The sequence below is a fragment of the Bubalus kerabau genome, chromosome 20, assembly GCF_029407905.1.
Source record: "Bubalus kerabau isolate K-KA32 ecotype Philippines breed swamp buffalo chromosome 20, PCC_UOA_SB_1v2, whole genome shotgun sequence".
Classification (NCBI taxonomy): Eukaryota; Metazoa; Chordata; class Mammalia; order Artiodactyla; family Bovidae; genus Bubalus; species Bubalus kerabau.
This window is the reverse complement of record NC_073643.1, coordinates 59,578,680-59,604,186: the sequence shown is the minus strand read 5'-3', so window position 1 is coordinate 59,604,186 and position 25,507 is coordinate 59,578,680. Positions and strand designations below refer to the sequence as shown.

The following is a 25,507-nucleotide window of genomic DNA, read 5'->3' as shown; positions in this document are numbered from 1 at the left end:
ACACTCTTTAGAGAGAGGAGAGGTATGTTTAAGACCTATTCTCACAGTGAGGCTGAGTGTAAGTGTCTTTATATATATGAGATGGCACTGTGGTAAGGAAATCCAACCCGTCCATCCTAAAGGAGCTCAGTCCTGAATATTCATTGGAAGGACTGGTGTTGAAGCTGAAACTTGGGTGCTTTGGTCACCTGATGCAAAGAACTGACTCATTGGAAAAGACCCTGATGCTGGAAAAGATTGAAGGCGGGAGAAGGGGACAACAGAGGAGGAGATGGTTGGATGGCATCACCGACTCAACAGACATGAGTTTGAGTAGACTCTGGACAGGGAGGCCTGGTGTGCTGCAGTCTATGGGGTCACAAAGAATCGGCCGTGACTGAGCGACTGAACTGAACTGAACAAGTGGCAAAGAACCTGCCTGCCAATGCTAGGAGACCTAAGAACCGTGGGTTTAGTCCCCGGGTTGGGAAGATGCCCTGGAGGAGGGCTCAGCAGCCTATTCCAGTGTTCTTGCCTGGAGAATCCCATGGACAGAGGAGCCTGGCGGGCTACCATCCATAAGGCTGCAAAGAGTTGGACACGACTGAAGCGTCTTAGCACACACAGCATGCGTGTATTTTAAACTATTTGTTTTATTTATTTGGCTGCACGGGTCTCAGTCATGGCGGTCAGGCTTAGGTGCTCAGCAGCGTATGGAATTTTCCTGGACCAGGGATCTAGCGCATGTCCACTGCATTGCAAGATGGATTCTTCACCACCGGAGCACTTGTAAATGTCTTTTGGCCTCTGCCTTGCTGTGTGTGACCCAGGGCCTGTCGTTTAACCTCTCTGGGCCCCAGGGTCTCCAGTCAAAATAGAGGTGATGTAGAATCTCCCTTCTCCGGTTGTTGGGAGGATCGGGGGAGAAAAACTGTGAAACTTCTCAGTACAGCAGCCAGCGCAGGGCAGTGACTGCAAGTGGAACTTACTATAAGTGGTCTTCCTCTTGCTACTATTATTGCTAATACTTTTGATGCCTCCATCAGGGTAGGCTGAGCACGTGGACAATCGCGTGTGCAGCCGTTTGCAGTTCTCAAAAAGGCCTCCCACCTGTAATACTCGCAGTGTCATACCGCGTAGTTCTTACTGTCCCCATGCGGCAGGGGAGAGACGTGGGGCTGAAGGCGGCGGTGGCCAGCTTGAGGTCAGCGCATTTCGGGACGGAGCCTGGGGTGAGCCACGGCTTCGGCTTCTAGTTAAAGTCAGAGCTGCTGGGAAGCCTCCGGACCGCGGGGTCTCAGGCTGGGAGGAGAGTCCTTGGATGCATCTTCCCGTCTCAGCTCTGAGCCCCACCAGGGATCGCACCGGGATTTCTTCCAGGAGAGAGCGGTTCTTCCCCCGACAGCACCAAGCAGTTCAACGCCCGCTGAGCGTCCCACAGCCTGGGTCAGTACTCACGCTGTTCCTGCGGTGGTGGTCCAGTCGCTCAGTCGTGTCCGACTCTTTGTGGCCCCGTGGACTGCAGCACGCCAGGCTCCTGTCCCTCGCTGTCTCTTGGACTTTGCTCAAACTCCTGTGGTAGACGCTCAGATTTCCCAGGGGAAGGGCTCAGTCCCACCAGACGCCCCCGCCCCACCCTTCAGCCTGAATGGCTAGACTCCAAGGCTCCTATGACCCCCTCCTTGAGTTGGGTTAATTGGCTCCAACAGCTCAGTGACCTCAGAGAATCACCGGTTTCAGATTGAAGGTGTAACACAGGAAGCAGATAAGAGAGACCCACAGGCAAGGCGTGGGGAAAGCGTGGGGCTTCCATGCCCTCTCCGTGCCTTCTCTGTGTCCCCAAATCTCCCTGTGTTCACCAACCAGAAGCTCCCCAAACCCTGTCCTTTTGGGATTTTCTGGAGGCTTCATCACCTAGGCGTGATTGATTCCACCTCCAGCCCCTCTCCCCTCCCCAGAGCCTGGGGGTCCTGGGACTGAAAATTCCAGCCCTCTAATCACAGGCGAGTTCTCCTGGCAACCAGGCCCCCTTCCTTAGCCGCCTCCAAAGTCGCCTAATTAACATAACAAAAGACACTCTCGCCACTTAGGAAATTCCTAGGGTTTTAGGAAGTCTGTGCTGGAACCTGGGATGAAGACCAACTTTATCTTTCCGATTATACATCGCAAGATCACAGAAGCTCACGGGGCCTTTCAAACACCACAGCCTCTCACCTCAGTAAAACCTGAGCGGTTTCTGGAAGACATTGCTATCTGTTAGTCTGTGCTCAGGCAGCAGACAGCAGGTCCAGAAACCCAGGCTCCTAAAGCAAAATGGGCACCTCCCAGCCCCTGGGCCGTCCCCTCCAGTACCTCCTTTATTTACCCATTTGCTGGGCACCTCAGACAAATCCCTCCCCTTCTCTGGGCCCTGGGCCTGCCCTGTAAGACTGGGGGTCTGGAACCACCTCCCTGGGGTGGCTGTGCTGAGCTTTGCCCGCGGACGTCAGCTCTGCCGTTTCAGAGCGGTGTCCGAGTGTGAAGGGTCCCCCTCTGTGAGCGGGATGTTCTCTGTGAGAGCTGAAAGCACGCTGCCCCTCGGGGTCTGCATCTTTAGGAAGGGGGCCGCCCCCACGGCAGCCTGGCCCGGCCTCCGTGGGGCCTCACGTGGGGACCCCTCCCCTCTTCACCCCCCAGGTCTCCCCCCACCCCCTTCCTCTCCCCCTCCCCTCTCCCCAGCTCTGAGAGCCCACCTGAGACCCAGGCTCCCTCGCTCAGTCCTGCCACAGTGAGGGGAATGTGGCTCTTAGGTCTGTTTTCAGAGTCAAGTACCGTGAGCTTCTGCTTGTCTTGCCGCCACCCTTGTCTTTTCTGGGCACCTGCCCGCCCCTGACCACCTCCCTACCCCATCTTTCTCTCCTCTGTTAAGTTCCTGAGGCCCAGAGACACCTGGTTCCGATGAGGAGTCCCAGGCTGAGTCCTGCTCGGTGGGAAGGAGGCCGTGATGGGTTAGTAATGTCTGTCGGGGGCAGGGGAGGAGAAGGTGTGTGTGTGGGCCGTCCGGACCCGCTTTGGGAGCAGACACCCGCTTTGGGAAAACTAGGGGAAAAAACGGGAAGCTGCGAAGACTGGGAAAGGTCTCTGCAGCCACCGGACAAGAGGCTTCCTCTGGGCAGGAGAAAGGACCAGGACAAAGGAAGGTGGTGACCGTTGAGTCCCGAGTGACGCCATTCGTGTTTGGGTGGAGGTTTTCAGACCAGGCATGCTCCCCTGGTGGCTCAGACAGAGAAGAATCCACCTGCAATGCAGGAGACCCAGGTTCGATCCCTCGGTCGGGAAGATCCCCTGGAGAAGGGAATGGCCACCCATTCCAGTATTCTTGCCTGGAGAAGCCCATGGACACAGGAGCCTGGCGGGCTACAGTCCACGGGATCACAAAGAGTCCGACACGACTGAGCGACTCACATTTTCGCTTTTCACTTTTTCCGACCAGGCACCCAGAGTGTTTGATTCTGTGTTTACTGGGTCTCATGTCCTGTGCTGCGTAATGAGTGGGGGCGGGCGATCACACATCAAGACCCTCCAGATGAGGTCGCCAGATAAAACGCAGGTGCATCTGAGGCGCGGCACCCTGCCCGAGGTCACACAGCACGTTGACGTTGGCATCTCCCCCCACCCCGCTGCTTCCTGGCTGTGCGACCTCAGGAGTGTCCCATCCCCCTCGTGAGCCTCCGTTGCCCCATCTGTCAAATGGGGACTGAGGTGGGGATGCCCACTGGGTGAACCGGCGCACACAGGAGAAAGCAGCCTGGTGTGTTAAAAAGTTGAGGCGATGATTTCTTATCAGCGTGACTTCTGAATACCGGCTGTGATAGAGTGCTTTCAGGATGGGGTTAGTCACACTAAACAGAGCAGACACCCGGTGAAGTCTCTTGCTCTAAAAGAGATATTAGTGGAAATGCTTGGAGTGTCCCAGGTGGCTGATTCCAGGCACTGATTCCCAACACCCTGGACCCCCACGTGGCCGGGCCTGAGGGCGCCACGGCTGGGGACCCAGCCTGTAGGGCTTCTGGGGAGAAGGGTCCCCCTGACTTTATTAAATAAATTACTTTTATGTCATATTCATAAGCATCATGACAAGTGCTGGTGATACAAATATAAGGAAGACATAGCGTCAATGTTTTAGAATTTTACAGTCTAGTAGGTGAGCCTGTGTGAACATGTAAATTGCATTAAATTTTGGTGGGTTTTTTTCCCAGTTCTATTGAGACTAAATGACATCAGCGTATGAGTTTCAGACGTCCGGTGTCATGGCTTGATTTACACGTATTATGAAACAATTACAAAGATTGGTTCTCTTAACGTCCGTCACTTTGTGTCATGATGCTTATGAATATCAGCTCCCAACTTAAGGGCTCAGAGGGGGGCAGACCTTTGTCTTCTCTTTGGTCCTTCCAGTCCATTTAAGAAATTTGCATGCTTTGCAAACCTGTTCCAGCCCTGCCGAGTCAGGGGAAGGCCCAGGTAAGAACGTTTGATGTCAGGGAAAGTTTGGGGAAAACCTGTAAGCATCTGAAAACCGAGAATTGAAAGTCTGCTCATTCAGTTGTCAGGAAGTGATGGACTTTTCCTGTGGGTCAGGGATCACAGTGGGCCTTGGGTCCCCAGAGATGAGCCTCGCTCTGTCTAGCTTAGGAACCGCCTGGCCAGCGGGGAGATGCTGCAAGTCGGGCATCCATTGGCAGGGTCTCTTGAAGATGCTCAGGCACCCAAAGTTCAAAGCGCTTTCCCAGAGGCCTCGAGTGACAAAGCCATGCCAGGTGGGCACAAGACGGGAAGGGTGTGCCGGGTGAGGAAGCCGACCATGGAAGGGCCGGCCAAGCATGACGTGGAGTTTGGGCCCCCAGGGTCCTAGGGGGCTGGGCGGCTGGGCTGCGTGTTCTGGGGGCGAGCAAGGAGCCGCGTGGGTGATGGTCTCGCCTGGTGACCCCAAGGGCCCTGCTGGCTCTTTGCTCACTTTGGGGACCAGCCTGGATCCGAGTCCTTACTTAGTGTTCCCCGATGGCCCTTCAGGGTGCTGACTGTGGAGTTGTTTTCACAGCAGGCTTCTGCACAGGAAGAGAAACAGACAAGCCCAGCCCTCACCCAGACCCGCTTGTAGGAGCATCACGGGCATGGTCAGAGGTCCCAAGAGGAGACCACTCTGATGAGACATCTAACCTTGTTCTGCGGACTCACGGGGTTTTGGGAGGGGATGGTGGTGCCAGGGGGGCTCGGCTGCTGGCTGGACGTAGGACACCGGATGGAGAAAGTGTTTATTTGGTATTTTCTCTGCCTGACAGACCAGCCCTGGGTGTTCACTTCTACCTTTCCCAGCATTTCACTGGATGATGCTAACGACGGGTGCAGTCCGTGTTTGCTGATTAGCTGCACGCAATGCAGGGACAAACTTGCTCCTGCGAGCACAGCCAGGCACACACTGAGGCACTTCCTGGTACCTGCCCTTGGGTAATGTGAGGTGGCCCATTTTACAGATTGTGCAGCTGAGGCCCTGAAGGGAAGAGATGCACCAGACTTGCAGCTGATAAGGGACAGAGTTAGGCTCCAGCTGAAGTCTCTGATGGTGGCTCACAATAGGCAGAAGTAGAACGAGGCAAAGGGTGTTTGGGGAACAGAGTCTTATGGGCGGGGCTGGGGGACGAGGCAGGAGGCTCACTTGTGGGGAATTCAGAGAACAAAGCTGGAGAGGCCAGGTGGGTCCTTCCTCTCCGCTGACCTTAAATACACCTCGGCCACCTGGGGGTCAGCAGGAACCGACTGACCGAACAGAGAGATGAGTCAAGGAAAGGGGTCAACGGGTTTCTCAGGTATTGATAGCTGTGGCCCTGATTTCGGGCATCCTTGCCCCTCCAGGAGGAAAAGGAGTCTTTGTCCGATGGCCCAGGCTCTGCGCAGGGTGAATAAACTGAGTCCCAGGCTGCAGTGCCTGGGACGCTTTGTGGGGGAGCGGGGAGGGTCAGCCCGCTCAGAGGAGGTGGGGGGTGCTCTCAGGGCTGAGATGCAGGCAGGCGGGGGCACCACGTCCAGAAAGGGTGCGGGCTAGCAGACAGCGCCCCTGCACACCCTCCTCTTCCTCTCGTCAGCTCACTGAGATTAGCCCGTCCACAGACCTTAGATCGGGACAGTCTGAGTTTAAAGGGTTAAAAGCTGTTGCTGGCCTGAGGGGCTGGTATTTCCCCAGCCCAGCAGGTGTACAGGATTAAATGGGAAGGTCCAGGCTCAGCACGGTGGCGCGAGGTTGTAGTCACTGCGGTCCTGTGGTTGAGGCCACTGGGTCCTAGTCGTGAAGACATGTGTGACCTGGGCCCGCTCAGGGGACCTGGATTTTAATCCTGTTGCTGTTCAGTCTCTCAGTTGTGTCTGACTCTTTGTGACACGTGGACTGCAGCACACCAGGCTTCCCTGTCCTTCACTATCTCTCAGAGTTTGCTCAAACTCATGTCCGTTGAGTTGGTGATGCCATCCAACCATCTCATCCTCTGTCGCCCCCTTCTCCTCCTGCCTTCATTCTTTCCCAGCATCAGGGTCTTTTCCAATGAGTCAGCTCTTCGCATCAGGTGGCCAAAGTATTGGAGCTTCAGCTTAAGCATCATTTCTTCCATTGAATATTCAGGTTCCTTTAGGATTGACTGCTTTGATCTCCTTGCAGCCCAAGGGACTCTCAAGAGTCTAATCCTAGTTCTAATCCTAGCTGGTGAATTTTCAAAATGACATCCCTACCTCCTACTGGCCTCAGTTTCCTTCTGTGTCAGGTGAGGAGGGGATCCCTCCTAAAATTCAAGATCATGGCCAGGAGATGCCCCAGAGCCCTGTGGTTGAGGACTCGGGGCCCCCAAGTCCTGCCTTTCCTGGCTGGGCAACCTGGTGAAATCGATCCATCTCTCTGAGCCACAGAGGTGGGTAAGATCCTTCATCCCATAGGGTGGTTGGTAAGGACCAGATAAAATACAGAACCCAGGTGCCAGGTGACACCCCAGGGAGCTGGTATTTCTCTCTGGAACTGACTGTGCAGCTGGAGGATTTTTTCCATACATTCGAGGCATTTCAACAGTGCATTTTCATCTCTTGGGCTCTCTGAAAATGCTTTAAAGTCCCATTACCTTTGGACTAGCTATAGAAGAAAAGTGAGCAGCGATAATCAGTGAAAAGTGATTTAAAGAAGAAAAATATTTAGCATGATTTTTTAAAGTTACTGTTAGCTAGAATCATATCAAGTGCCCAGCAGTGCCAGACACATAATCAGTTCAGTTCAGTTCAATCACTCAGACCTGTCTGACTCTTTGTGACCCCATGGACTGCAGCACACCAGCCTTCCCTGTCCATCACCAAATCCCGGAGCTTGCTCAAACTAGCATCCATTGAGTCAGTGATGCCATCCAACCACCTCATCATCTGTCATCCCCTTCTCCTCCTGCCTTCAATCTTTTTCCTGAGTCAGTTCTTTGTGTCAGGTGGCCAAAGTATTGGAGTTTCAGCTTCAACATCAGTCCTTCCAACGAACACCCAGGACTGATCTCCTTTAAGATGGACTAGTTGGATCTCCTTGCAGTCCAAGGGACTCTCAAGAGTCTTCTCCAATACCACAATTCAAAAGCATCAATTCTTCGGCACTCAGCTTTCTTTATAGTCCAACTCCCGCATCCATACATGACCACTGGAAAAACCATAGCTTTGACTAGACAGATCTTTGTCAGCAAAATCATGTCTCTGCTTTTTAATATGCTGTCTAGGTTGGTCATAGCTTTTCTTCCAAGGAGCAGGAGTCTTTTAATTTCATGGCTGCAGTCACCATCTCCAGTAATTTTGGAGCCCAAAAAATAAAGGCTCTCACTGTTTCCATTGTTTCCCCATCAATTTGCCATGAAGTGATGGGACCAGATACCATGATTGTAGTCTTTGAATGCTGAGTTTTAAGGCAGCTTTTTCACTCTCCTCTGTCATTTTCATTATGAGGCTCTTTAGTTCTTCTTCATTTTTTGCCATAGGGGTGGTATCATCTGCATATCTGAGGTTATTGATATTTCCCCCGGCAATCTTGAATGCAGCTTGTGCTTCATCCAGCCCAGCCGTTTCTCATGAGGTACTCTGCATACAAGTTAAATAAGCAGGGTGACAATATACAGCCTTGACGTACTCCTTTCCCGATTTGGAACCAGTCTGTTGTTCCATGTTCGGTTCTAACTATTGCTTCTTGACCTGCATACAGATTTCTCAGGAGGCAGGTCAGGTGGTCTGGTAGTCCCATCTCTTGAAGAATTTTCCACAGTTTGTTGTGATCTACACAAAGGCTTTGGTATAGTCAATAAAGCAGAAATAGATGTTTTTCTGGAACTCTCTTGCTTTTTCTATGATCCAGAAGATGTTGGCAATTTGATCTCTGGTTCCTCTGCCTTTTCTAAATCCAGCTTGAACATCTGGAAGTTCATGGTTCACATATTGCTGAATCCTGGCTTGGAGAATTTTGAGCATTACTTTACTAGCGTATGAGATGAGTGTGATTGTGCGGGAGTTTGAGCATTCTTTGGCATTGCCCTTCTTTGGAATTGGAATGAAAACTGACCTTTTCCAGTCCTGTGGCCACTGCTGAGTTTTCCAAATTTGCTGGCATATTGAGTGCAGCACTTTAACAACATCATCTTTTAGGATTTGAAATAGCTCAGCTGGAATTCCATCACCCCCACTAACTTTGTTCGTAATGATGCTTTCTAAGGCCCACTTGACTTCACGTTCCAGGATGTCTGGCTCTAGGTCAGTGATCACACCACTGTTGTTATCTGGGTCATGAAGATCTTTTTTGTATAGTTTTGCTGTGTGTTCTTGCCACCTCTTCTTAGTATGTCTGCTTCTGTTAGGTCCATACCATTTCTGTCCTTTATCGAGCCCATCTTTGCATGAAATGTTCCCTTGGTATCTCTAATTCTCTTGACGAGATCTCCAGTCTTTCCCATTCTATTGTTTTCCTCTATTTCTTTACATTGGTCTCTGAGGAAGGCTTTCTTATCTCTCCTTACTATTCTTTGGAACTCTGCGTTCAGATGGGTTTATCTTTCCTTTTCTCCTTTGCCTTTCGCTTCTCTTCTTTTCTCAGCTATTTGTAAGGCCTCCTCAGACAACCATTTTGCCTTTTGCATTTCTTTTTCTCGGGGATGGTTTGATCACTGCCTCCTGTACAATGTCACGAACCTCCGTCCATAGTTCTTCAGGCACTCTGTCTATCAGATCTAATCCCTTGAATCTATTTGTCACTTGCACTATATAACCATAAGGGATTTGATTTAGGTCATACCTGAATGGTCTAGTGGTTTTCCACACTGTCTTCAATTTAAGTCTGAATTTGGCAATAAGGAGTTCATGATCTGAGCCACAATCAGCTCCCAGTCTTATTTTTGCTGACTGTATAGAGCTTCTCCATCTTTGGATGCAAAGAATATAATCAATCTGATTTTGGTATTAACCATCTGGTGATGTCCATGTGTAGAGTCTTCTCTTGTGTTGTTGGAAGGGGGTGTTTGCTATGACCAGTGCGTTCTCTTGGCAAAACTCTGTTACCCTTTGCCCTGCTTCATGTTGTACTCCAAGGCCAAATTTGCCTGTTATTCCAGGTATCTCTTGACTTCCTACTTCTGCATTCCAGTCCCCAAAATCTTTTGGGGGTGTTAGTTCTAGAAGGTCTTGTAGATCTTGACACATGATATCAGCCACAATTATTGTTTCCAGGATGTAAGAACAGTTGGAATGAGCACAAAGCGTTGCTATGACAGAGCTTTTCCAGGGTCCTCATTCGCTGGTGCCTGGAAGGAGGCGGGTCGCTTGCCCTAGAGCACCCAGACGGGGGGAGGAAGAGGCCAGGATTACAGCTGAGGAATGGCCACCTTATTCCACTGCAGATGGGCAGGGAGGAGATGGTCAGGGAAGTCTTCCTGGAGGAGGTGGCATTTTGAGGCTGGAGAAGAAGCGGTGATGTGCGTTCCAGGGCCTGGAATGAGCTATAGAAATGCACCAAGCTCTGACAGTCCAGGGCCTCGCAGGTGATGCCGTACAGAGATGGTGAGCGCTGTGAGAAAGGAGACCCCTCTGACCCAAGTTTTGCCAAGAGATGTTCCCAACTGGTGACATTTTTCTGGAGGACGTAGTCTCCAGGCACTCAGTGGTGCTGGAAGGGCCATTGTGACCTCACGAGCAGATATTCTGAGGCCCAGAGCCAAGGTGCCGGACGTCTGTACCATCTCAGATCGCCGATGTGTCCCCTTTCCCAGTGCCTTGGGTGAGTCACCCACACGTTTCCGCCTGCGTCTCTGTTTGCTCACAGAGCCTCTGTCCCCCCAGAGCCACTCTGGGCTGCCTTCTGTGATCCAGGCTTGTGAGGGCTCCGTCAGCGGCGGTTGCCTCGGAGACGGTGTTCAGGGAGACTGCCTCGGAGGGGGAGCAAGGGACAAATGTGGGAGCCCTCCGGGCGCTTCCAGGTTCTAGCCTGGTGGTCCCACTGGGGGCCTGGGGGGAGCAGGGTCTTCCTCAGAGGCGTCCAGCTTGGAGCAGGCCATGGCTCCCCTGGCTGGGACTGCTCACCCAGGTCACCCACCCCAGACCACCAGTGGGACCCTCTGTTTACCCACTTCCTCAGCCCAAATCCTTGCCTGATGGAGCCTCTTGGCCCCTGAGCTGACCGCAGGTAGGTTGCTGGGTGAAGAAGCAGGGCCTTCCCTTGGGGTCAGGTGTCTCTGTGGGACTTGGGCTCTGGAATTCCTGAGCCTGGGAAAGGGGTCCCCGAATCAGTAAGGAGAGGAGCTGGTCCAGGTCCCCCAAACAGTAAGGGCTGGAGGGAAAGGGTGCTAGTTGTGCAGAGCGCAGCGCTGAACCTGGGAGCCTGAAGCTGGTGCCTCCTGGGCCTCAGTTTCCCCACCTGTAAAATGGCACACTGGGTCAGATGCTGCCGCTGAGTTTCACGAACTAGTACGTGCCAGGAGCCGAATTGGCACTAAGGATAGGAGTGGCCCACCCTTGGGCCAGCACACTTACTTCACTTCAGGGCAGTTCTGTGGAAGTGACCATCTGCTCTCACCATAATGTTGTGAAAGAAACATGCTTTTAATACCCACCTCCAGACAGCAAGGCTGTAGTGTCAGAAGGTACTGTGTCTGAGAGCGAGTCCTGGGTGCCTTCTGTTGCAGGCGTGGCCTCCCACCGTGCCGTGGGCTGCAGGCGGTTCTGTCCCGGCTGCCTGGGCCCGGCATTGGGCAGCTCACAGTAGGAGCTCGGGACCGCACCCAGGCCCGCACACCAGGCCCGTGCCTCACCTTCCTGCTGCCGGGCCCTTCCTTGAGACCAGCCCCCTCCCCTTCTGGCCTCGGTCTCCTCATCTGTAATCTCCGGGCAGCGGCTCCCGGGCTGACCTGTCACTCAATGTTGGCCAGAAGCAGGGTCTTGGATACCCAGGGACCTCCAGCTAGGACCCTTCAGGTTTCTAGGTTCTCACGAGCTGAGGGATCACAGAATCTGATTTCTGCAGCTTCAGCCGTCCTGGGGTACATGGGTGAGGCCACCTCTCCCTTGAGAAGATTTTCTTCTCAGCTGCCCAGGGTCTCCGGCCGTGATCGGGGTATGGAGGGGGCTGCTCGGCCCCCGTTTGAGTAGCTTGGTGTGCAGTTCCTGACGTGGTGGTCGGGTGACGCTGCAGCCCCTTTCTTTTCAGCAGCAAAGGCCGTGTCCCCTGTAATGTCCACCTCCCCTGCTTGGCAGGTGCCCCCACCCCAGGGTCCAAAGGGTGCCGCCTGAGATGCACTCCAATCCCACCCCAGTACTAGGCCAGGGAGGTGAGGAGGTGTCCACAGCCAAGCTCAGATCCCAGGGAGCACCCACACAGGGCCCCTCAGTCCCGCCTTCCACCTATGGGATGGGAGAAGAAGTTGGAAGCGGGGTGGTAGGTGATGCCCCGAGCCTCAGAGCTGGCTGGCGCTGGGCCTGGCTCCTTGGCATAACTGTCAAATCCCCAGCAGGCCTGGGAGACAGCCCACAGGGCCCTGGCCGTGAGTCTAGGCTGCCTCGGGTCTCAGGGAGGCTGTAGAGGACTTTGCTCACCGTCCTGACCACGTCCAGCATGCACGTGGTCCAGGTGCTGCTCTAAGCGGTCTGTACATACCTGTCGTCTCATCTCAGCGGCCCTAAGAGGCAGGCCCCGCCCCTGCCCCCGTTCTACATGTGGGTAAACTGAGGCACAGAGGGTGTGTTGACGCTGTCCATTTTCTACTTCCCTGAGGGCAATAGGGCTGTGTGTGTGCACGGGAGGGACAGGACACTGCCCCTCCAGGCGGGGTCTCCTGGTCAGAGGGTCCAAGCCACACCCTGGAGAGGGCAGGCCTTGCCTTGATCAAGCATCTGTCATAGGCCAGACTGGCCCTGCAAGGTTCTGGGCTTGATCGGGGGGAGAGGGGACAGGCACCTGAGGGACCCGGGTTTCTTTCAGGCAGGCCCCACCTGCTGCCACTTGGAAAACAGTGACTGGCAGGGCGACGGCCAGAGGGGTCCCCAAGTCCTAGGCGGTGTGCCTTGCACGCCCTGTCCTCGGAGAAGCGGCCCGAGGTCCGCTCGGCTGGACTCTGCCCTTCACCAGGCCTCACAGCCAGCTCCCAGCTTCCTGTGCGCGTGCCCCTCGCCCATGTCGGGGGCTCTCAGAGGCTCGTGCCCCCCAGGATCCCACGTGCCCACTCAGCTCCCTGCCCCAGAGGCCCCAGTGATGACCGCCGGCTCTCATCTGCAGCTCAGGCCCCTTTTCACTGAGCAAGCGGGTAACACGGAGCGCTGGCCTCGCCCTGGGCTCAAGCCCGGCTGCCTGCCACTCACGGGGTAATCTTGGGCCAGTCCTGGCTCCTCTCAGAGCCTCCGTTTCCTCCTCTGCAGAATGGGGCAGAAGTACCCTTCGCCCAGAACACAGTAAGGAGCAGTGACAGTAGAAATATCAGGTCTGGGGCAGATGGTTTTTGGGGGTGGCCCAGGGCTGGCAGAGATGAAACCCAGCCCCCCGCTGCTCAGCCTGGCAGAGGAGACCACATACGTGTGCAGACACACACACGCTCACGTGTGTTGTCATCGCTGAGTCCGTTTCATAGGCTGGTTTTCTTTTGCATTTTCCCAAGAGCCTCCCAGTCCATTAGCACCGCTGTCCCTGGCCTCACATGATGCTAAGATTCACCTGGGGGCTGCTTTACCAGCGTTGAAGGTTCAGTCACTAGGGGGACCTGGGAGGTGCCTGCCTGTTCAGCCAGCGCTCCAGGTGACGCCGATGTTCAGACACCCATGAGGGTCCCGGGCATCTGCTAGCCCTGCCCCAGAGCCCAGAGACATCACCCAGGGACAGCTGCACAGATTAGGAGGCCCATTTTACAGGAGAAGAAACTGAGGTTTCCCGAGAAGACCTTTGAACTTTGTCCAAAGCTGCACAGTTCTGAACAAGAGCCCAGCGCCTGGGGAATGTGGGTATGGGGGTGCGGGGGAGGGTGACTCTGGCCCGAGGAGGGGAGGGAAAGAGTGGGATGGGCATGAAGGGCTTCCTGGAGGAGGTGACATTTGAGCCAGGTCTTTCAAGGTAGGTGGGACCCACCTGAACCTGAGGGAACCCACAAGCAGAGCATAGAGGGGAAGCGGGTATTGCTGGGGGGAACGAGGCGGCCCTGGGATCCATCAGGACCAGAGAGGGGAAGGTGTCAGAGCCTGGGGATGGGGCGTCTAACAGGCCTTGGGTTCTGGTGGGGAAGCGTGGATGACAGTGAGTCCCCTACGTTCCAACCTTCCGGCTGCAGACCTCCACAGAGGCACACGCGCGTGCGCACGTCCAGCCGCATGAGTTGAGTTCTTGCGTCTGGTGAACGCTGGCACGGGCGTGCTTCCTCCACCAGCGGCTGGGCTCCCGTGCCCTTCACGGCCCTGCACAGACCAGGCTGCCTTCGCCCCCTCCCCCACCCATAGCTCTTCTTGCCCGTTGGCCCGGTGCCCACCGCTCTGTGCCAGCTGTTGCCCTGGGCTACTGTGCCTTTCAGGGTACTGTACCGTAAGATTAGAAACCTCTCCTTTATTTTTTGCATTGTTTTTTATGCAGTATTTGTGTGAAGAGTCTCACACGCCTATTACAGTGTAGTTCTGTATAGCCTATTATGTTAGCTGTGTTCCTAGGCTAACCGTGTGGGACTCATGAACAAATTGGACTTGGGAATGCACTCTCGGAACTGAACTCCTTCACAGGCAAGGGGACTTTGTTCTCCGAGCAGCTGGGAGCCACCGATGGTTCTTGAGCTGAGGGCGACATGGCAGGCCGGGTTGCGGGGCGTGGGGGGTGGTCTGCCAAAAACAAGCTTGGCTAAGCCGGTGGGAACAGAGCTCCAGACACGCCTCTGGGGAGCCCCCAGTGGCCGGCGGGAGGCCTTGTCTTGGGGCGCTGTGTGAGCGGAGGCCTAAGGGGATCGCAGTGAAAAGGTCGGGGCTGTGGCGGCTATCTGTCCGGGCTGCCTGGGAGGTGGTCTGCGCGTGTGGGAAGGCCACAGGGGAGGGTCAGGCCTCCCCGGAGCCCGCCGCCGCCTGCGCCGGAGTGGATTTTAATGCTGCCCTTCTCTTGTAGCCCAGCAGTAGCTGCTCTTAGTCACCATCTTGTAGCCCTGGAAGTCGCCACCGCTGCCGCCGCACCAACATTCGCCACCCTGACGGTGTTAGACACGAACGCCGTCCACCCAGGTTTGGAATAAGGCCCTCACTCTCCGCCTCTGGCCTCCACTGGGTTGGGGGTGTGAGGAGCCCGTCTGTGTCTCCTGCGGCTGATCCGCTGTGGGTCCGGGGCCTCAGTTTTTCCATCTAGAAAGTGGGCTCGCGTTCACGCCTGCCACGACCCCTAAGGCCCCACCTGGAGCCTTCGACGTGTGTGCAGGGTCCTCCCGAGGGACCCCCAGCACTGGGGCAGACCCTCAGGGGGACCAGGGAGAACTCACTCCAGATCCTCTTCAGAAGATGCTCAGAGAACATACCGTTTAATGAAAATCGATATCCTGCAGGCTTGGGGCTCATCCCTCAGTGTAAGGCAAAGCTTTGTGGGGTTCTTACCCTTTGGGGGGTCCTGTGCTCAGATGCTGGGGACACACACCCCCCTCTGTCCCTAGTGGAGGGTGCGTGTGGCCCGTCCTCCCCTGGCCCTGCCCGTGTCCTGAACACCTGCTCCTTTTTTTTTTTAGCTTTTATTTATTTATTTTGGTCACGCTGGGTCTTCGTTGCTGTGTGGGCTTCTCTCCAGCCGTGGCGAGCGGGGACTACTCTCTGTTGCGGCTCCCGGGTTTCTCATCCTGGTGGCATCTGTTTGCAGAGCACGGGCTCTGGGAGCACGGGCTTGGGTAGTGGCGACACCCGGGCCTCTGTTGCTCCAGGGCACGTGGGGTCTTCCCGGACCGGGGATCGAACCCGTGTCCCTGCCTTGCCAGGCGGATTCCTACCCACCGCACCACCAGGGATGTCCCTGAATGTCTGCTCTTGCCCTTTGCTCCGTCTTTGCTCCCTCGCCCTCGTCAAGGCGGCCACACAGCTGCAAGGTGGGAGAGCTTTACTCCCGCACCGAGGGTCCCCCACGTCCTGAGCCCCAGATGTTCCATCTGACAGATATCCGTGTTTGTCGAGCCTCGTGCTGTGAGTGGGGGAGCAGGCCCAGGGAGTGTGGGGCAGAGGCGGTGTAGCCTGTGCTGTCCGGGAAAGTGCCAGGGGGAGACCGGGGATCCGCCAGACCGCCGTCTGGGGAGGTTGCCTGTGGGTTACGCAGGGAAAAGTGTGCCGGGTCAAGGGAACAGCAGCAGCCAAGGTGTGGAAGCGTGGGAAGGCTTGGGCTGCGTGGTTCAGAGGCCCTGGCATCTTGGTGGGGACTCTGGGTGTTGGAAAGTGGGAGTGTCAGCTGCTCAGTCGTGTCCGACTCTTTGCGACCCCATGGATTGTATGAAGCCCACCAGGCTCCTCTGTCCATGGGCTTCTCCAGGCAAGGCATTCTGGAGTGGGTGGCCATTTCCTTCTCCAGGGGATCTTCTCGACCCAGGGTCCAAACTCAGGTCCCCTGCCCTGCAGGCAGATTCTTTACCATCTGAGCCCCCAGGGAAGCCCTGGGTGGTGGAGGATACGTGAAACATAACTTCCAGGCCCAGAAAGCGAAAGCGCAGGCAGCCAGCCCCTGCCCTCTGCGGTGGGGGCGGCCGTGCTAGTGGGTGACCCCCTCTGCTGCGCTGAATCGCGGGCTGTTTGATTCCCCAGGCAGCAACCTCTCCTTGAAGCGAGGCAGAGGTGAAACATGGAGCTGGGTGAGGAGGAGAAACATGGTTAAAAGAGGAACAGTGAGGACGGGGAGCTTGTTTACAAACACGGGTGAGCTGGGAGTTGTCCTCCCCGCAGGCCGCACGTGATGATTCCGAGGCTGACGGCCGTGACTTGCTGAAGGCCTTGCTGCAAACACACGGCCCCCGCGGGTGTCCCCGGGGCTGTGACTTCCGGCAGAACCCCGGGGACAGGGTCGGGGTGGCCGGCTCCGAGCGGGCGGGGGCCACAGGTGAGCCCTCAGCTGGCCCTGGTCTGTCTGTCTGTCCCCGCATCTGTGCAGAGCCGGGGAGCGGCCGCCCTGTGCGCTCTCTTAGCCGGCAGGGTGAGATGCAGGCGGCTTTAGGGGTTCTTCCAGCTTGAAAGGGGAAGTGTTTTGAGAAAATGGAAACCGAGCCTTTCTTTGTTTTCTGACATCTCCTTTTCTGTGGCCTCCAGCAAGGATGCCTGGTTCAGCAGCGCCCATCTAGGGATCGTGGTTGACCCGCTACACCCCGACTTCCGGCAGAGCCTGGGGCGGGGAGGGTGCGGGGGGAGCCGGGGAGGCAGGCGGGGGAAAGAGTGACAGGCCTGTGGCGGGTGAGTCAGGGCCAGGAGGCCGTTGCCTGCTGACTCACCGCCCCCCAGGCGCCAGGACAGGCCCCTGAGCCCCCGCAGCGGCAGCACCCTCCGCTTCACCCGAGCGGCGGTCACGGCCCGTCCTGGCAGTCTCCAGGGTGGCACTGGGGCCCGAGCCCCCGCTCCCCCCCGAGACAGATCCCTGCAGCCTGGCTGTTCCGGAAGCCGCACCTTCCCCCAGGGGGTCCAGTCCGGCCGGCCGCAGTCCTCAGAGGCTCACTCGTAGCAGACACCTGACTGTGTCCTCCTCCTGAACTGACGACTGTTTCTGCGACATCGTGACAAAATGAGCCCCCGCATCCCTGGAGACTAGCATCCTGAGGGCAGGAGAGGTGGTCAGGCTCAGTCCAGGCAGGGCCCTTCCTGGAAGGGGCCCCGGGGAAGTGACATGTCCCTGGAACCTACAGATGGTGTAGCGTCCAGGCTAACCCTGGTTCTTGCCAGTCCTGTGGGCTTTACCCGCCACGGAGGGGACAGGGGTCCAGCCTCACAAGGGCGAGTTCTCCTCTGGGTCCCCCGAGTTACGGCCCTTGGCCACGGGGTGGCAGTTCCAGCCGCCCACCCTTGGTCAGCCCCTGTTTGCCGAAGACAGTGTCAGCCCCTCTCAGCGGTGCTCCACTCGCCCTGAGGAGACTGGCGGCTCTGGGGCTTGAGGGCTCGGGACTCAGGGCCCCACTAGAAATTCCCTCCTGGGAGCATCTTACAGAGCAAAGCCCAGCACAAGCTCGAATCCCTCTCAGGGTGAAAGGGAACCAGCCCGTGTCCCTAGAGCAGCCCAAAGCTCTCCGCCCCGGGCAGTTCCACATTCCGAGCTGGCCTTCGCCATGGCCCGTGTGGCTCTCTCCACACACACCGTCCCTGCCCAGAGAACCCCGCTTACTCCCCGGATGTTTGCCGTGCAGTTCCCAGCTTCAGTGCGGTTGGAAGTGCAGACCCTGAATCCTGTTGCTGTGTGACTTTGGGCAAGCAATTCTCTCTGAGCCTCATACCTTCATCCAGGCTCGTAAGAGGAATAGATGCCTTGGTTCCAGAAAGGGCTTAGCACAGGGCCTGCCCAGAGAGAGGCAGGCTTCAGGGAGCGTCTGCTGTTACAAAACCTTACCTGCTCGGGGTGGGGGTGGGCAGGGGGAGCGGGGTGGGGGCGCTCGGGGGGGCGGGGGGGGCGGGCCCTGACTCCCCGTGTCCTCATCCTCCTGCTTATTTATCTTGTCTTCCGCAGCCCAGGTCCTGTGGTAAATATTTACTCATGTGTGTGTGTGTGTGTGTGTTTAGCGTCTGGGTCCCCTTCTGGAATGTCAGCTCCGGGGCTCACCTCTGGGCCTGGGCCCTGAGCAGCGCCTGGCACCCAGTGGAGGAGGCGCTGGGTCAGTTTCCTCCCTGCTCACCAGAGCTGCCCACGCTTCCCTCCTCCCCAGACACTGTTGGCCCGCAGAGCTGCACCTAGAACCAGCCCCAGCCCTCTTTGACTCCTCGCCTACTGCCCTGCGCCCTGACTCAGCGGCCTCCAGGGCCAGCGCCTGAGGGCCCGTGTCTGCGGCCTGTTGGGTGCCCAGCGGCCCTTCCCCTCGAGGGCAGCGCTGGCTGTCCCGCCCCCGCCCGCCCAGCCACAGAGAGCGGCCGGCCCGCCGCGCCTTCCGCCCTGCCCCCAGCAGGCCTGGTAATGGGGAAGAAGGCTGTACCTCGGGCCCACATCCTGCCCCCCCCACCACCCCTGTGTTGTCCTAGAGGCCAGCCCTCTGCAGAACCAGCTCACCCTCGCCCACTTTTTCCTCTGCAAAGCACAGGTGGAGAAACACTACCCGCTCTAACTACAGGCCTCTACCCTGTGCAGAGGCCGCCTTGTCCTGGGGTGGCACCGCCCGCCTGGAATCAGGGGCGAGTCTCGGCCTGGCCTGGTGGCCTGTGCCCCGGGCCACCTCCCCACCCCCTCCCCACCCCCCCGCCCTGTTCTGAGCCTCAGTTTCCCAATCTGTGAAATGGGGAGGCTCCGCGAGGCTGGGGGCGAAGTCAGCACTCCTGCAGGTTGAAGGCTGAGGCTGAGCCAGTCTCGGGGTGCTCTCAGCAGAGTGGGGGCTCTCCGGGGGGGTAGACGTGAGCCTCCATGGGGGGTGGGGAGGGCCGCGCCCACAGACGCTGAGCCCAGGAGGTCACAAAGCCTGTGCCCGGTAGCTGCCGTGCGGAGAACAATTCTCCGGGCAGAACTCACTTTCACTAGGACCGCAGAGTCCTCGCTCATTGTTTCGACCTGGTTCCTGGCAGAACAATGCTGGGCTTCCTGGATGACCTCAGGGGGGCGAGCCATTGGACCTCAGAGGCCGGCTGGTCAGCTTCTCCAGCCGAGCCTGTCCTGCCCTTCGCCACTGCTGCCTTGGGTGACCAGGAACAGTGGTCTGGCCAAAGAGGACAGGCTGGGCGCCGGGCCCACAACGGCGTGTTGTAGCCGTTGGAAGCTGTATGTGCACAAACGCCTCCGATTCACTACCTCTTGAGAATTTGGAGGGTCTGGCCCCAGTGGCCTCAACCCCAAAGGCCTCGACCACGGTGGCTGGACTTGAGAACTGCCGCCTGGAGCCCAGACTCCCATATTCTGCAGGCCCTTTCCCCCCGGACCCCGTCCCTGCCAGGTCCCCGGAGGCCTTTGAGCCCCTGTCACGCTTGAGTTAGCCTGAGTTAGGAATGGATAACCAAGACAGAAGGATACAGACCACAGGCTTCAAACAAATGATTGGATCTTTAAAAGGTGTACCTCTTCATGGAAAAGAATTTTTTAAAACCCTTTAAAATTAATTTTCGCTTTCTTTTCAAAAACAGCTATCCCTAGTATTGAAATAGTGCTCTCAGCACGCCTCTTCTTTGTTCTGGCGCTTAGTTGTAAACATTCTCCAGGGCCAGGATGGTATGTATGCAGCGTGCTGGGGCAGACAGTACTTTAACTGATCCTAGGCAGCCTCATCACTGAGCCCGTGGGGTCAGTGCTCAGAAGAGCCCCTTCAGAGCTTATCAGAGAAGTTCAGGAGACTCTTCCTGTCTGCCAGAGGAAGCCTGCAGTCCGTGGCTCCGCTCGCCCTGCCCCAGCCTTTGAGCCGAACCCTGTGACCCTGGGCGCTGACTGTTGCCCCAGTCCCCAGGCCCGGCCCCGTCAGTCTCTGCCCTGTGGCCCTCACTTCCCCGTTTGTCTTCACCTACTTCCCTAATCTGTCAGCCCGGCCCGGTAGCTTGAAGCCGACCATAAAAGCACCAGACCTGATTTCCCTTGTGACCAATCTAGAGCGAGGGATCCGAAACAGCTGAGCGGTTGAGAACGTGGACTTGAGAGGCCAAAAGAGACCTGGGAGCCATGGGAGGCTCCGGCGGCCTTTCCCTTGCTGTGTGACCCCGGGCAAGTAAGGTCACCACTCTGCGCCTGGTCACCAAGAGGCACCCGTGGGTGCGGTTAACTCCGAAAATGCTGGATAAATGTGCACGCTAGGCAAGTGTGCGTGCCACGAGCACCGTCAGCGGAGCTCCGTCTCTTTTCCTTTCCTTTAAACACTCAGGGTGCCACGTAAGGGAATAACGTCCCAGTGTGGCCAGTGTTTTCTTCAATAACAGCTAATGTTTATTGATCACTTATATGTCCAGGCACCGTGCGCCCATGTCTTACAGGCGTCGTTCTGTTAGATTGCTATGAGGCGAGTTTTGGGTTTAACCCCGTGTTTTAACCAGTGCGGAAACTGAGGCACAGAGAAGGCTGTTAGTTGCCCCAGGTCACACGGCTGAGTCGCGGCCTCTGTGAGTCCAGAACACCGGCTCTGAAGCGATTGATGGAACGAGGAAGGGAGAGAGGAGGCGGGACCCCTGCTCTGGAAAGGGCCGGCAAGGGGTCCAGTCGTGCCCTTCTTTCCACGGTTTCCCAGTGGGCTGGGGGCCGTGCAGCTGGCAGGCTCCCGACCTGGGAGATGAATGGCTCTGTGTCCAGCTCCCCACCTCGTACTGGGATCCTGGGAGTCGCTGGCCTAACCCCCCAGAGGTCAGGCCCAGAGATCGATCGAATAGCCTGGCTGTGCTCTAGGCCCTTTTACGGTGGGGGAAGTACCCCAAAAAGGAAACAGAAGAAGTCCCTGCCCTCTTACTTTAAAAACTTGTAGGGATTCCTGAGGGTCAGGTCTGTGACCTGGCTCCCTGTCTTTGAGGAGAGAGCTGGGTGGGACACTGTTAACTTGAGAAGGTTCCGATTCTGCAGGGAAGGGCGAGGCAGAGAGCCCCCCAGCTTCTGAGCACAGTTGAGGGGAGGGCCCACAGCAAGACACAGCTGGCTAGCGCAGGGGCACTCGCGGTCCCCAGCCCCCCGCCAGCTCCGCAGACCTTTCCTCCTGGCTTCACTGTCCCCGTTGGCAAACCCTGCAGAGGCCCCGTAAGCTTCGCCCTGGTGCCTCTAGCACTGGGCACACCAGCTGGGCACTCTGCTGCCAGCCTCCTTCCACTCACTTCCCTGCTTGCACCTCCACTCCCCGTTCGGAAAACGGCCCTAAAAATTCCTGCTGCAGTGCTGAGGGTGTTTGAGGAAGGAATAGAAAACTGTTTATAGGCAGCTCAGCCCAGATTTCAAGGACTCCAAACTCTGGTAGCTTGAAATTAGGAGGAAGCCAAGGAGCGTCTTGGAACCCCACAGCGTTGCTGGCGCAAGGTGAAATCTGAGTGCGTGCCCCAGTGGACGAGGTGACGTGCAAATCCGTCTTCAGGTACAGCTGGTTCTGGCCTCCACCCAGGCTACGGGGCACTAGGAGCCTCGTGTGGGAGTCTGGTCCCAAAGCCTCTGTGTTCAAGTGGATTCTCTGATCACTTGTAGCTGTAATAAGCAAAGAGGAAGTTCTTAAAATGGGGAATCATGTATCACGGCCGCTGCAGAGTAGCCCTGGGCCTGGCGCCAAGGGAAACAGCACTTGGCCGGCAAGGCGGCGGGCCGCTGGGCCGCCCGCAGGGCGGGCTCGCCCCCAAGTGCTTCCTGCAGCAGGGGGCGCGCGCTTGGCGGGTGATGGGCAGCAGTGAGCGAGCCGCACGGGGAGTCTGCCAAGATGGACGGGCCGGACCGGCCAAGGGACGCTGAGGGCAGAGCTGGGGGCCCCGAAACACCACGATCGCCGTCGCGCCTGGCTTCGTGACTTCAGGAGCGTCACTTGGCCTCTCTGGGCCCTGCTGATCTCGCCCTGTGTAGGACCAGGGCCCTCCATACCCCAGGGGCAGAGTGGACCCTGTGATAGTTAAAGCGGGGACGATGGTGGTAATACCGGCGTGCACGCTTGTGATCGGTCACTCGGTGCTGTCTGCCGCTTTGCGGCCACGTGGACTGTAGCCCACCCAGCTCCTCTGTCCGTGGGGAGTCTCCAGGCAAGAATACTGGAGCGATTTGCCATGTTCTCCTCTAGGGGCTCTTCCTGACCCAGGGATCAAACCTGCGTGTCTGATGTCTCCTGCGTTGGCAGGCAAAGTCTTCACCACTGAGCCACCTGGGAAGCCCAGGAATACTGGCAGATAACTAGTGGAGGGGTATCTGCTGCGGGCACCCCCACAGCATCCCTGTGAGGTGGCCACAGTTATCCCTCTTCACACTTGAACACACTGACCCAGAGGGGTTGAGCAACTTGCCTGAGGTCACTCAGCTGGGAAATGGCCCTCAGCTTCCAGGCCGAGGCTCATGCTTTGATTCCTGCAGGGCCAGGCTGCCTGCAGAGGGCCTGAGGCCTCCATCCAGGGAGTCTGAGGCTGAGGAGTGGGCTGAACACAAAGCGGTTCCGTGGGGCCAGCGTCCCAAAGAAAGGCTGTGGCGGGGAACGTGTGTCTTCTGCTAGGAGAGACAGAGCGTTGGGTAGGAGGGCATTGGGATCTGAAAGTGCTTTGTGAGTTGCTTCCAGCTGCGGTTTTTGAGAACAGAGTGTTGGGGTGGGGTGGGCAGAGTAGCAGCAGGGGGGACCCTAGCGGAGTCTGCAGGGGATGCCCATGGAGGGCTGTGGGGCCTGCGCCTGCTGGTTGCCAGGGTGATGGAGACACGTGGGTGGATGCCAGGAACATACAGGAGGCCACATCTGCGGGTCGTGCTGCTGTGGGCTTCCACGGGCTCGGGGCCGGTTGGGCGCTCCAGAGGGGCTTGGAAAGAGCCCCCCTCCGAGGGGGAGTCGGGGTTGCCTGCCCGCGGGTCTGACCTCGTCCGGGCATGCGTGCGTCTCGAGTAAAGCGTGGGCAGGGCTGGGCTGTGTGTTCCCGAAGGCCAGTGAGCTTGTGATGGGGGCAGCCACAGGTGGGGGGGCGGTCCCTGGACACCTAAGAAATGAGGAGTGGGGGGACCCCAGAACACCAGGACGTGACGGGCCTTACCACTGCTCCTGGTTCAGCTACAGGCGTCAGTAAGATGAGTTCCTGAGTGTGGAAAAGAGGGGTTGGAAGTCTTATCTTATGTGGAACCAGAGAGCCTGGAGCCAAGTGGCTCAGGGAACTTGTTTTTTTGCCCCCTGCCTCACGTTTCAGGCCTTCCCAGGGGGCACTAGTGGTAAAGAACCCGCCTGCCAATGCAGGAGACGTAAGAGACGCAGGTTTGATCCCTGGGTCGGGAAGATCCCCTGGAGGAGGGCACGGCAACCCACTCCAGTATTCTTGCCTGGGAAATCCCATGGACAGAGGAGCCTGGCGGGCTACGGGTCCAGAGAGTTGCAAAGAGTTGAACACGACTGAACCGACTTTGCACGCACACGTTTCCCGAGGGTTCTCTAGAGCCAGAGGGGGCCATGGGCCTGGGCCCAGAGCGCAGAGCCAGGACTCAGGGTGGCTTTCGCAAGCGCCCACAGGCTGTATGAGCAGCCGCCGGTCACCACCCCCTCCGCCTGGCTGACCTGGTGAAGTGCCTTCCGGCCCCAAGATCCAAGGAGAGCCCGAAAGGGCGGCACCGGCCCGTCTTGATGAGGAGACTCCGGGGTCATTCCCTGGAAAACATCTCTACCAGGAGGGAGTGGAGTCCCACATCCTCCAATTATGCTGCCGTCCAGCCGGGCCACAATGGGCCCAGAGATAACCATCGGGGGCTGCAGAGCTCCGTGCTGGAACAATGCTGGCCGCTCGGGCTATTTTTACAGTAGCCGTGCGCTCGGCAGAACCCCACGTCGCCCCAGGGGAGCAGGCGAAGAAAGGCCTGCGGATGCCCCGCCGTCTGCGCTCCGGGAGACAGAGGAAGGCCCAGTGAGCCGCCCGGCGGCTCCAGGAAGCCTTTTCTCGGTCTGCTCACTGCCAGATAGCGAAACAATCGGGGTCCCCCACCCCGAGCCAGGGAGAGGAAGGAGGCATGGGGGAAGCGGGGATTCTGTTTTGCTTGCGTGCCTCTCCTCCTCCGAGCACGGCCCCGGAGGGCCTGGCTGCAGGGGCCAGGGCCAGGGGCAGGCCGGCGTGCCCTGTTCGCCTCCCCTGGTCCTTGGCAGTAGTCACCTGGCCCGGCCGGACCTCCTTCAGACCCCGCGGTATCACAGGGTTGGAAAGCAGCAGAGTTGGGGGGTGTCACTGGGCTCCAGCTACCTGCGTACCTACTCTGGGAGCCATCGACCCAGCCGTCCTTAGCTGACGACCTACTGTGCGCCAGCTCGGGACACCCAGCCATGGGCAAGGCAGGTCCCGGTGCCCTGCAGCTTCTGTTCTAGTCGAGGAGGAGACTGTTAGCAAGGAAGCAACCAAGGCATTTTCAGCTAGTGCCACCCTAACTCAGTGCAGACTCAGATGCCCCTGGACAGGTCCAGGTGGCGAGCTGGCCCTGGAGCACCAGGGCGATGGCCCCCTCTGGTCCAGCGGATGACCGTTGTAGGAGTGAGTCCAACTTGGGGTCCACCTTCCAGTTTTTCCAGGAAACCTAGAAATCTTGACTTTACCCCGGAATCTGAGAGTTCAGCACTGGCCACCCATTTGGCTCGTAAAGACAAGCAGCTGGCTCTGCATAAACACCCTCTGCCTTCCTTTTCATTTTGAAGCTGGGGAGACTGAGGCTCCCTGGTCTTCGTGGTCCTCTGGCACATGGGGGTAGGAGACACCTTCTCCTGCTGGGCGGGACCCGGATGCTCTTGCCCTCAAGGTCAAGCTGCCAGGAACACTGAGGATTCGGGGACCAGACGCAGTACAGAGAAGGGGTTGCCACACTGGCCTGTGGTAGACCTCCTCTGGGATGGGGTCCGAGCAGGGGGGCGCTGAGGGTGAGCGTGAGCAGCTTAGAGGTTTGATAACCCTGGAGCCCCCTCTTGCCGAGCCCACAGGGCAGTCAGTGGGCCGGGGCCTGGATGGTCCAGGGGTCAGGGTGGACCTGAGCACCGATATCGAGGGCTGGACTCGTGGGAACTACCAAGAGTCCTTCCAGAGTCCTGTGCCGGCGCAAATCCCTGTCCTGATGCTGCAGACATGCGACTGGCTAAGAAGCTGCCAGTGTATTTTATAAGTACCCGTGTTCTGTATTTGACGGAAACCCTGTTTCCAAATACTGAAACACATACTTGGAAACACTGGAGCGTGAAAACATGCCAGCGTGAAGCTCTGTTCTTTAAAA

The 25,507-nt window shown here is 57.5% G+C and overlaps 1 protein-coding gene across 4 annotated transcripts in view; it reads left to right on the top strand.

Moving 5' to 3' along the window:
- Positions 1-25,507, top strand: part of SLC6A6 (solute carrier family 6 member 6) — an 84,200-nt gene that overhangs the window by 20,095 nt on the left and 38,598 nt on the right. The window contains exon 1 of one of the 4 annotated variants that reach the window (XM_055557936.1): positions 14,632-14,736. The exons of the other annotated variants lie outside the window; for them this stretch is intronic. The gene's annotated coding sequence lies outside the window, so the exon portion shown is untranslated. Of the gene's footprint in view, positions 1-14,631; positions 14,737-25,507 lie in introns of those variants that run through there. 4 annotated transcript variants of the gene reach the window in all.